Below are 8,180 nucleotides of genomic sequence, written 5' to 3'. Positions count from 1 at the left end.
AGCAGAAAAGACGTCCCGGCTAGCGCTAATCGCACCCGTTAGTTGACGCAGGCGTCGAAAAAAAAAATCTGAAGTGACCGTAGAGACAACGTTTCATATTTTTTTATCCTTTCCTGCTAAAACTAAAAAGTGTTGCATATAAATGAACTTATACTTTTGTACTTATTTTTCTTGCGTTACTTAGCAACAAGCTAATGGCACACCAGGCGGAAGCGGAACCGATGGATGCGTCATGCGCCAGACAGACCACCGAAGCCAGCCAGGCCAGCTGCGCATGTGAAGTTCGCCTGTTCCGTGACCCTTTTCTTTTGGAAGTAGCATGTTTGTTGGGCTCACCGCACTTTCTTACGCTTCGCCACTTCGACACAAAACTATTGGACTACGGCAAGGTGACAAATTTTCTTTGGAAGTCTGCGACGCATTTCAAGCAATTTCGGCCTTTACAGCACGGAACCGAGAGTTGTGACACAGTTAGCAAAAAAGAGCTCGGCAGTACTGCCGTAGTTAATTTGCGTTAATGACTCGAACTGGGAGATGTTCGCGATGCTTTTTATGAGCACCAACATTATTATAACTTATTTCGTTGGATATTGGGAACGCGTGCCACACCCGGCTTTGTGGCGCCGTTTCGCGTGTACTGATTCTGACCGGGACAAGTTTTGACGCTTTCCCTGACCCGTAAAATTATTATAACCTATCTTTGTTTTATTTTTGGGGGTACTTCTCAAGCACAGTGGCCGCGCCCGACGTCGTGACGCAGTTAGTAAAAAACAGCTCGGCTGTGTGCTGCAGTTTCGCTCGTAATAAATCTTTCTAGGACAAGTTCATCACGCATTTTCTGACCGCTAAAATTATTGTAATTAACTTCGTAACATTTTAGGACACTTTTGAGGCATGCTTGTCGCGCCTGAAGTTGTGACGCAGTTAGAAAAAGAAGCAAGCCAGCTGTGGTGACAATTAGTTTGGCATGTATTGAACATTAGTGAGACAAGTGTGTGACGCTTTCTATGTCCCCGCAACGTATACCTTCTTTCGGTACTCACGCTGGTCTAAGACGCGATGAGCGATCGCCAAGGGTGATAACACAGGAGTGTGTTGCTTGCGCTGGCAGAATGTGCAAGAGATAACGCGCAGCAGCTTAAAAACCAAGAACTAGAAAATTCTGTCTTCTGAACAACTGAGTGGGCACACCAGCTGGCAGTCCAACAACATGACGATGAATCCATTCCTGCTTTTCACGCAGGTATTGCTACTTGGAACGACAGAGACGGCCAGTGTAACGACTGAAGCTGTGTGACGAGTTGGTTCGGCGCACTCGAACGGAGTCTCCGTACAAGAACTGCCGCATCAAGTCGACACCAACTGCTGGACACCACACGCTTCATCATTGTCGTCTTCACTCTACATAAGGAATAGGCAGGCGTGGGATTCCTTTTGTGGACACACCGGCTGGCAGTCCAAGAACATCACAATGGGTCTATTCCTGCTTTTCCCGCAGGTTAGTAACAAATATGGTTAAATTCGAATGAGTGATCGTTGTGTCGTCCAGCTGGCGTGCCCTCACAATGTGTGTACAATATTTTCGCACTTACGGAACGTTTTTGTCGCTCTTCTTGTGCTCTGGGGGATGTTGAGTGTAACGCTGAGCCCGGTACTACTGAAGAACTGCTTCGCCAGCTATTCGAAGGACAGAAAACCATGCAAAAGCGCTTGGGTGCAATAGAAATTGAGTTAGAACAGGTAAAAGAACCTATGTCAACTGTAAAAGAACTAGGCTCTAAGATTGCCGGTTTGGAAAGGATTGTCCAAAGTCTAGAAAGAAAACTGGTCGTCCTTGAGGATAGAAGCCGCCGCAATAATCTTATCTTATTTGGTATTAGCGAAAACGTGTATGAAACTTCAGCATCACCTTCTGAGACACTGGGGAACTTATTTCAGGACAAGTTGGGCGTACAGGTCTTTTCGATAGAGAGAATCTATAGGCTAGGGCGCAAACAAGCAAAGAAATCTCGGCCAGTAATTCTTAAACTGTTCAATCACTGCGAAAAAGTGAATATACTTAAAAATTGTCAGAAATTTAAGGCAAGGGAAATCTCTGTCTGAGGATTATTCCGCTGCTACAAGGACAATTAGAATAAACCTCTGAGCGAGTGCAGCTGAGGACAGAAAAGAAGGCAGGAAAGGGAAACTTGTATAGGATAAGATTAAAATAGATGATGACATGTTTCAATGGGACAGCACTTTGATGAAAACGGTTCCAATTGTTCAAGAAAGCCGCAGTGTAAAACGAACACAATGAATAAATGATTGCCCTAAAAAGACGTTCCGGCGCATCAATGTCATTGCCCGATGTATAGCGAACAAATTAGCATACTTAGAAAGCAATATCTTAGCACATCACCCTCACGTTGTAGTAGTGACGGAAACGTGACTACATCCAGATATTTATGACAGTGAAGTCCGACCATGTAGTTATATTTTCCGGAGTAACAGAAATGGTCGCGATGGTGGCGTCGCAATAATGGACAAAGAATCTTTGCGAGCGTCAAGGTTACCAAATATTGACGGGCTAGAAAGTGTAGTAGTCAAAGTATTCCACTAGGAATACCATTTAATCATTGGGGGATTTTATCGTCCCCGAACTCCAATAATACATTCGTAGAAAAGTTTAATGAATTCTTATGCCAAAATGACATCCTTTCTGCTAACTGGTTGTTGAAAGGGGATTTCAACTTTCCGTCAATAAATTGGTTAACTGATACTCTAGAGGCTTTAACTAGTGCCTGTCAATCATTCCTCGACGCGGTGCTCTTGCATAACCTAACTCAGCCAGTCGCTGAGCCCACCCGTGTACAAAACTGCTCACAGTCATTTCTGGACCTCTTCTTTGTTACCGCCAACCTGCTACGCCGTAGGCCCCATGTATATCAAACCACAATATGGCAAATCTAACCTTGGAACCGCACACTAAACCAAAGCTTTAAAAGAAAGAGATAGTTATACCCTTGTTTTCACGTGCAAGTGACGTCGATATTTTAAATGATTTATACAGTTTGTTTCTTTTTCTTGTTTGTAAGAATCACAGAATTCTTCTGTTGGGCACATGTGGGCCTTCAAAAGCTTAGTTCAAGCCGAGGATGCCACTCGAGTCCAAGAACTTCGAGCCGTCACCTGAGGCCACCACATCAAGAACTGCCGTTCTATTCTTTAATAAAGTTTCTTCTTCTTCTTCTTCACCGATGCATAAATTATTTTGTGCCAAGAAAACGGAAAATAGTGCGCAGCAGCAGTCCTTGGATGACAAAGGACATGGTGCTTCTGGGGCGTAAACTGAAAAAGCAAGACGTCAGCATACAAAACGTCTTTCACAGACCACAGTCGATAAGATTTCCGCACTACGCCAGTCGTTACGGCACTCTATCACTAAGGCTAAACAGTATTTCCACGCCGCGCGTATGAAAAACGTTCTTGTCTTATCTCCAAGTAAGTTTTGGCAATATCTCGCGCCGCGCAAGAAATCGGTTCTCGGCCTCTCTGCAGACAGTGCGACTACGCATGGCAAGTTAGAAATTGCACAAGCGCTCAACCCGTACTTCAGTTCGGTATTCACACATGACGACGGTTTCACACCACAGTCCTATTCCATGGTTGATTTACGTTCAATCACTGACATTTGTATAACTGAGAAACGCGTGTTAGCTCTTCTGCTCAACTTAGACACCAAGAAGTCGCCAGGTATCGGTGAAATACCCAACACCTTTCTAGTCCGGTATGCTGGGTGGTGTGCGAAGTACTTAGCCTTAGTTTATAAGAAATCGCTAGAACGCTCAGAGTTGCCGTCTGATTGGAAATTCGCAAAAATCACTGCGATTCCTAAAGAACGAAACCCGTGAGCACCTTCTTCCTACAGGCCAATTTTTCTTCTGTGTACTTCCGTAAAATTGCTAGAACACATAACCTGTAAACACATAACCAATTTTCTCGAGGAGAATTACGTTATTGATAACGGACAGCGTAGTTTCCTTCGCGGTCTTTCCACTATTATGCAACTGATTGCAACTGTCCATGACGTGGCAGCAGCATTAGATAGGCAGTCAAGTCATTATCATTTTTCTTGATTTCGAGAAGGCGTTCGACCACGTACACATCCCAAATAATTGTTAAAATTAAAACCCATACTAAAAAATGATGGCCTTCTCTTGTGGATTGTAGCCTATCTTTCGCACGGACGTCAAAGTGTAGTTGTTGATGGTGTCCTTTCTGATGCGGCCCAGTATACCACAGGGCTCTGTCCCCTTTTCTTTCTAGTGTTCATTAACGACATTGCTGAAAACATACATGTTAAACTGCGACGGTTCGCAGATGATTGTAAAATTTATCAAGAAATTTCTAGTTCTGACGATCAACTTCTTTTAGGCGATTCCTTTTATCTACAATAGAAAATTGGTGCTCGACGTGGCAAATGACTGGGAATTCGAGAAAAACCGTAGCAATGACTCACACGTAAAAAAAATCCCTTAAGTTTTACATATCGCATAGCCAACAAACCTCTCTTAGTTGTAGGTACCTTTAAATACTTGGGAATTCACATAACCTCCAACCTTCGATGGAATGCGCATATCTCATATATCGAAAAAAAAAAGCCCTAAGACAACTGCATTACTTGAGAAGAACACTAGAACAATCTACTCAAGAAACAAAGCTTTTAGCCTATGAAACCTATGTATGACCGCTATTAGAATGTGCCGTGGCAGTATGGGATCCCTGGACCGAAAGTAACAAAGTGAAACTGGAAAATGCCCAACCCAAGGCAGTCAGGTTTCTATTTAGCTGTCACAGCTGGAACATCAGCCCATCAGCCCTGCTGCACACCGCAGGACTTGAACAGTTGCACATCCGACGTTAACGCGAACGACTGAAATTATTTTATTTATATTATCATAATAAAATAAAACAAGAGGAAGCCATTTCCATTGAGCCCCTTACCCACCGCCCTACGAGTTGGTATCATTCTAAAAAAGTCGGCGCATTTTTGTCTAAAGGAAATGTTTTTAAATGCTCATTTTTTGCCCGCACCATTGTTCAGTGGAATGATCTGCCAGGAAACGTGGTGAGTTCCGAAACGGTGAATTTGTTTTTACAAGCCCTGAGTGAACAATAGGGCACACCTGTAATTTGTTTTGAGTCGAGAGTTTTGTTTTGATTCTATTGTGTTTTGTACTCTGGTCAAGTCTCGTTGTTTGCTTCTTGCGTGGCAATGTACGTTTTTTGTGTTCCTGTTATTTCTGTACCCCACTCCTGCCTAAAGCTTGTAATACAGGCGGGCAGTATTTGCTAAATAAATAACAATTAAAGGAGGATTTGAACGAACGCATTTCTCTTGAATGCGAGCAGTAGGCCTTCTGCGAGCGTCTAGCATTGTCTGGCTTAGATATGCCTGCCTTGTTGCCACCTCTGTGTATATAGCGTACTATCGCGTTGGCTGCGGCCAAGTTGTTTTGGGAACGCGTAGTCGCTCCTCTGTGTGTGCCCTTGTATGGAAGTCGGATGTTTTCTTCATAATTTATAGTTACGGCTTGGAATGAGTCGGGTATTTTCGATGCCATGCACGTGAAACCGAATTGCTTTTATTTTTAATGTCGCCTATTCACCACTTGCGCACGTTTACACTCTGAAGAATGAATAAAGGGAAAATCAGACATTCACCCATTCGTAGCAATTGCTACAAAGGAAACCCATACGGGTTCCTCGAAAGAAAGGCCTCATAGTTGAAGAAAAATTTGTCCTGGTCTCGGGCCAGGACGCATTTTTTCTTCAACTATAAGGCTTTTCTTTCGAGGAACCCATATGCGTTTCCTTTGTAGCAATTGGTACGAACGGGTGTATGTCCGGTTTTCCCCTGTATTCATTACTTCTCTCAACCTTGCGGGTTTCCGCAGAACTACTACGTCAAACGTTTACACTCTGCGCGCAGTATTCCTGTAAGGGCTAAATGGCAATATGACACATGCTTGTAATAAAATTTTTACAGGTGATGCCGTCTGGTGGAGCTACGTACGGCAACTACTGCTGCTTACATGGTGCCACAACGTTGGATCAATGCACAAAAATCCCGGAACGAGCATTTATATAGAGAGAAATAAACTTTTCCTCATTTACAAGGGGTTTTTGCACCTAATTTTGAAACTGCATGTGGCACAGATTCGATGGAGGTTTGTAAAGATCATTCGCAATCACTTTGATTAAACGGTTCGGCCTCAGACCGCGCGCGATTGAGCAGCAGAAGCAAAAGCCCCGAGTAGCGCGGAAGCGTAGCCCGTGCAAGCTAGCGTTCAAAACGCGCGCGTCGAAAACCGAAAGCGGAAGGAGTTATTCCCATCCCCTTGGTGCGCTACAGTAAATTTGGCCACTGTGCTCTATGGGAGTGTCCGCTCTTGTTGAATATCTTTGGCGGTAACTGATGACACGCGTGGGGTAGAAGCAAAATAGCATACTAAAACGCTGCTGCCACGCACGGAAGTGGCGTCACAGTTAGGATGACGTTGTTTAAAAAAGTATGTCGTGTTCCGGTTTATAGATTTGCGCGCGCTGCTGGAGCTGCTTCAGCTTTTCAGCTTGGCTAAAGCACAATTTTACAATTTCTTGCTGTATTTTGCACTAAAATGTTGTTCTAGTTGCGCTGGAAGAACCGGATGGTGTTCGTGCTTGCGATCTCGAGCGGCACTTGGGCGCAGCGCTGGAGCAGCCCATTTCTTTATGCCTTGCAACGCGTTTATGGTTGGTAGTGTGGATTTGTACAGCTCCTGCTACCTTTTTTCAGTGCTGTTGCTCTTGTTTGTTGAATTTCCTGATGCGAATGGGGCGTATGTGGACTCTCAGCTTGGCAACACTTTTTTCCCTTATGGTAACAACGTTTAAGGGCGTTCTAAGAGCTTGTTGCTGCAGTTGCCGCTTAGTATTGTGCATCGATTGCGAACAAAAATATTGTTTCATCCTTCGTAGGAATGTTGTTGCAGATATTGCCTTAGTAAGTTAGCTATTGCAATTTTTATATTCCACTCCGATGTTGCATTTACCTCTACTGTTTCTTGTCTTGCATGTTCACATTGTTTCCTTGCTTATCTCAGATTTTGGCGGCTAGCAAATCGCGACTTGCTTCAGCACCTGCTCACCGCAGTTCAAAAGGCACATCTTCAGCAACCCCAATGTAAACTATGAAGAAAAATATTGCAGAACGTGGCTCAGCCACTCATAGTTCTACTGTGGCTCAATTTTGTTGTAAGGCTTGACTGTCTTGAAGACCAAGACATTTTCCAAAATTTACTCCAGCTAGTTTGTTAAGCTGCTATTTAGTATTGCTTCTTTTGATGGCGCTAAGTGAGGTACCAGGTTTGCGCAAATGTTCCTCGCAACTTGTTCTTAAACACAACGTAGGTTCATTGCAGAAACCTGCATTAGGATATAGATGTGAGATGCACGCTGATATGACCGGTGTGGGTTTGCAGGTCCATGCATTTCACTCTCAAGCAAATGTCAAGTTTCCATTCTATGAATCTTCCTTGACTTCACAGGGCTTGTTTAGTTAATCCCTTCATCTGTGCAAAAGAATGCTCATAGGTCTTGAGCCTTACCCTGGTCTTCTTCTCCAACAACAAAAAATCTTTTGGGCATTGCATTAGGGAATATATCTGGGTGATAATGTGACAATTTTTTTCCTCTATAAACTTTCTTTTCTCTCATCTTATCAGTGAAGACTGTTCGAACAGAGTGCCGTGCAGTGACAAATTCTCATTGCAATAAGAAAATCTCCTAAGGATATTTTTGAGTCAGACTAGCACTTTGTCTGGGGCAAGTTAGTGGAGTCTGCTGCACATTGTTTTTGTGCGCAAAAATATATTTATAGAGGAAGGTCACATGAAAGTGCGAACTACCAACTGATTTAATGATTGAAAGGATGGAACATAGGGTACAATATTTCATTAACGCAAGAGGCAAATGTTGTGACAGTGCTCGTTTGTCTAGTAATACTACAAATCTGCATTAAACAAGTGCAACTATAGGGAATTAAGGCAATTGAAGTGCTACTAACATGTGCACAATATTTCTGATAAATATACCTTCGTGAGCTCATGTGCTGTTTTGTTGCTTCTCGTGCCCAGGGTCAAAATGCGCGAAAGCAT

The 8,180-nt window shown here is 43.4% G+C and overlaps 1 long non-coding RNA gene across 1 annotated transcript; it reads left to right on the top strand.

The window, feature by feature from the left end:
- Positions 1-290: 290 nt before the first annotated feature.
- Positions 291-3,235, top strand: LOC135910389 (uncharacterized). The gene is made up of 3 exons (XR_010567039.2): positions 291-389; positions 1,244-1,498; positions 3,078-3,235. It is a non-coding gene; the product is annotated as an uncharacterized lncRNA (long non-coding RNA).
- The last annotated feature ends 4,945 nt before the right edge of the window (positions 3,236-8,180 follow it).

This window comes from Dermacentor albipictus, chromosome 4, assembly GCF_038994185.2.
Source record: "Dermacentor albipictus isolate Rhodes 1998 colony chromosome 4, USDA_Dalb.pri_finalv2, whole genome shotgun sequence".
Classification (NCBI taxonomy): Eukaryota; Metazoa; Arthropoda; class Arachnida; order Ixodida; family Ixodidae; genus Dermacentor; species Dermacentor albipictus.
This window is presented reverse-complemented; position numbering and strand designations above follow the sequence as displayed.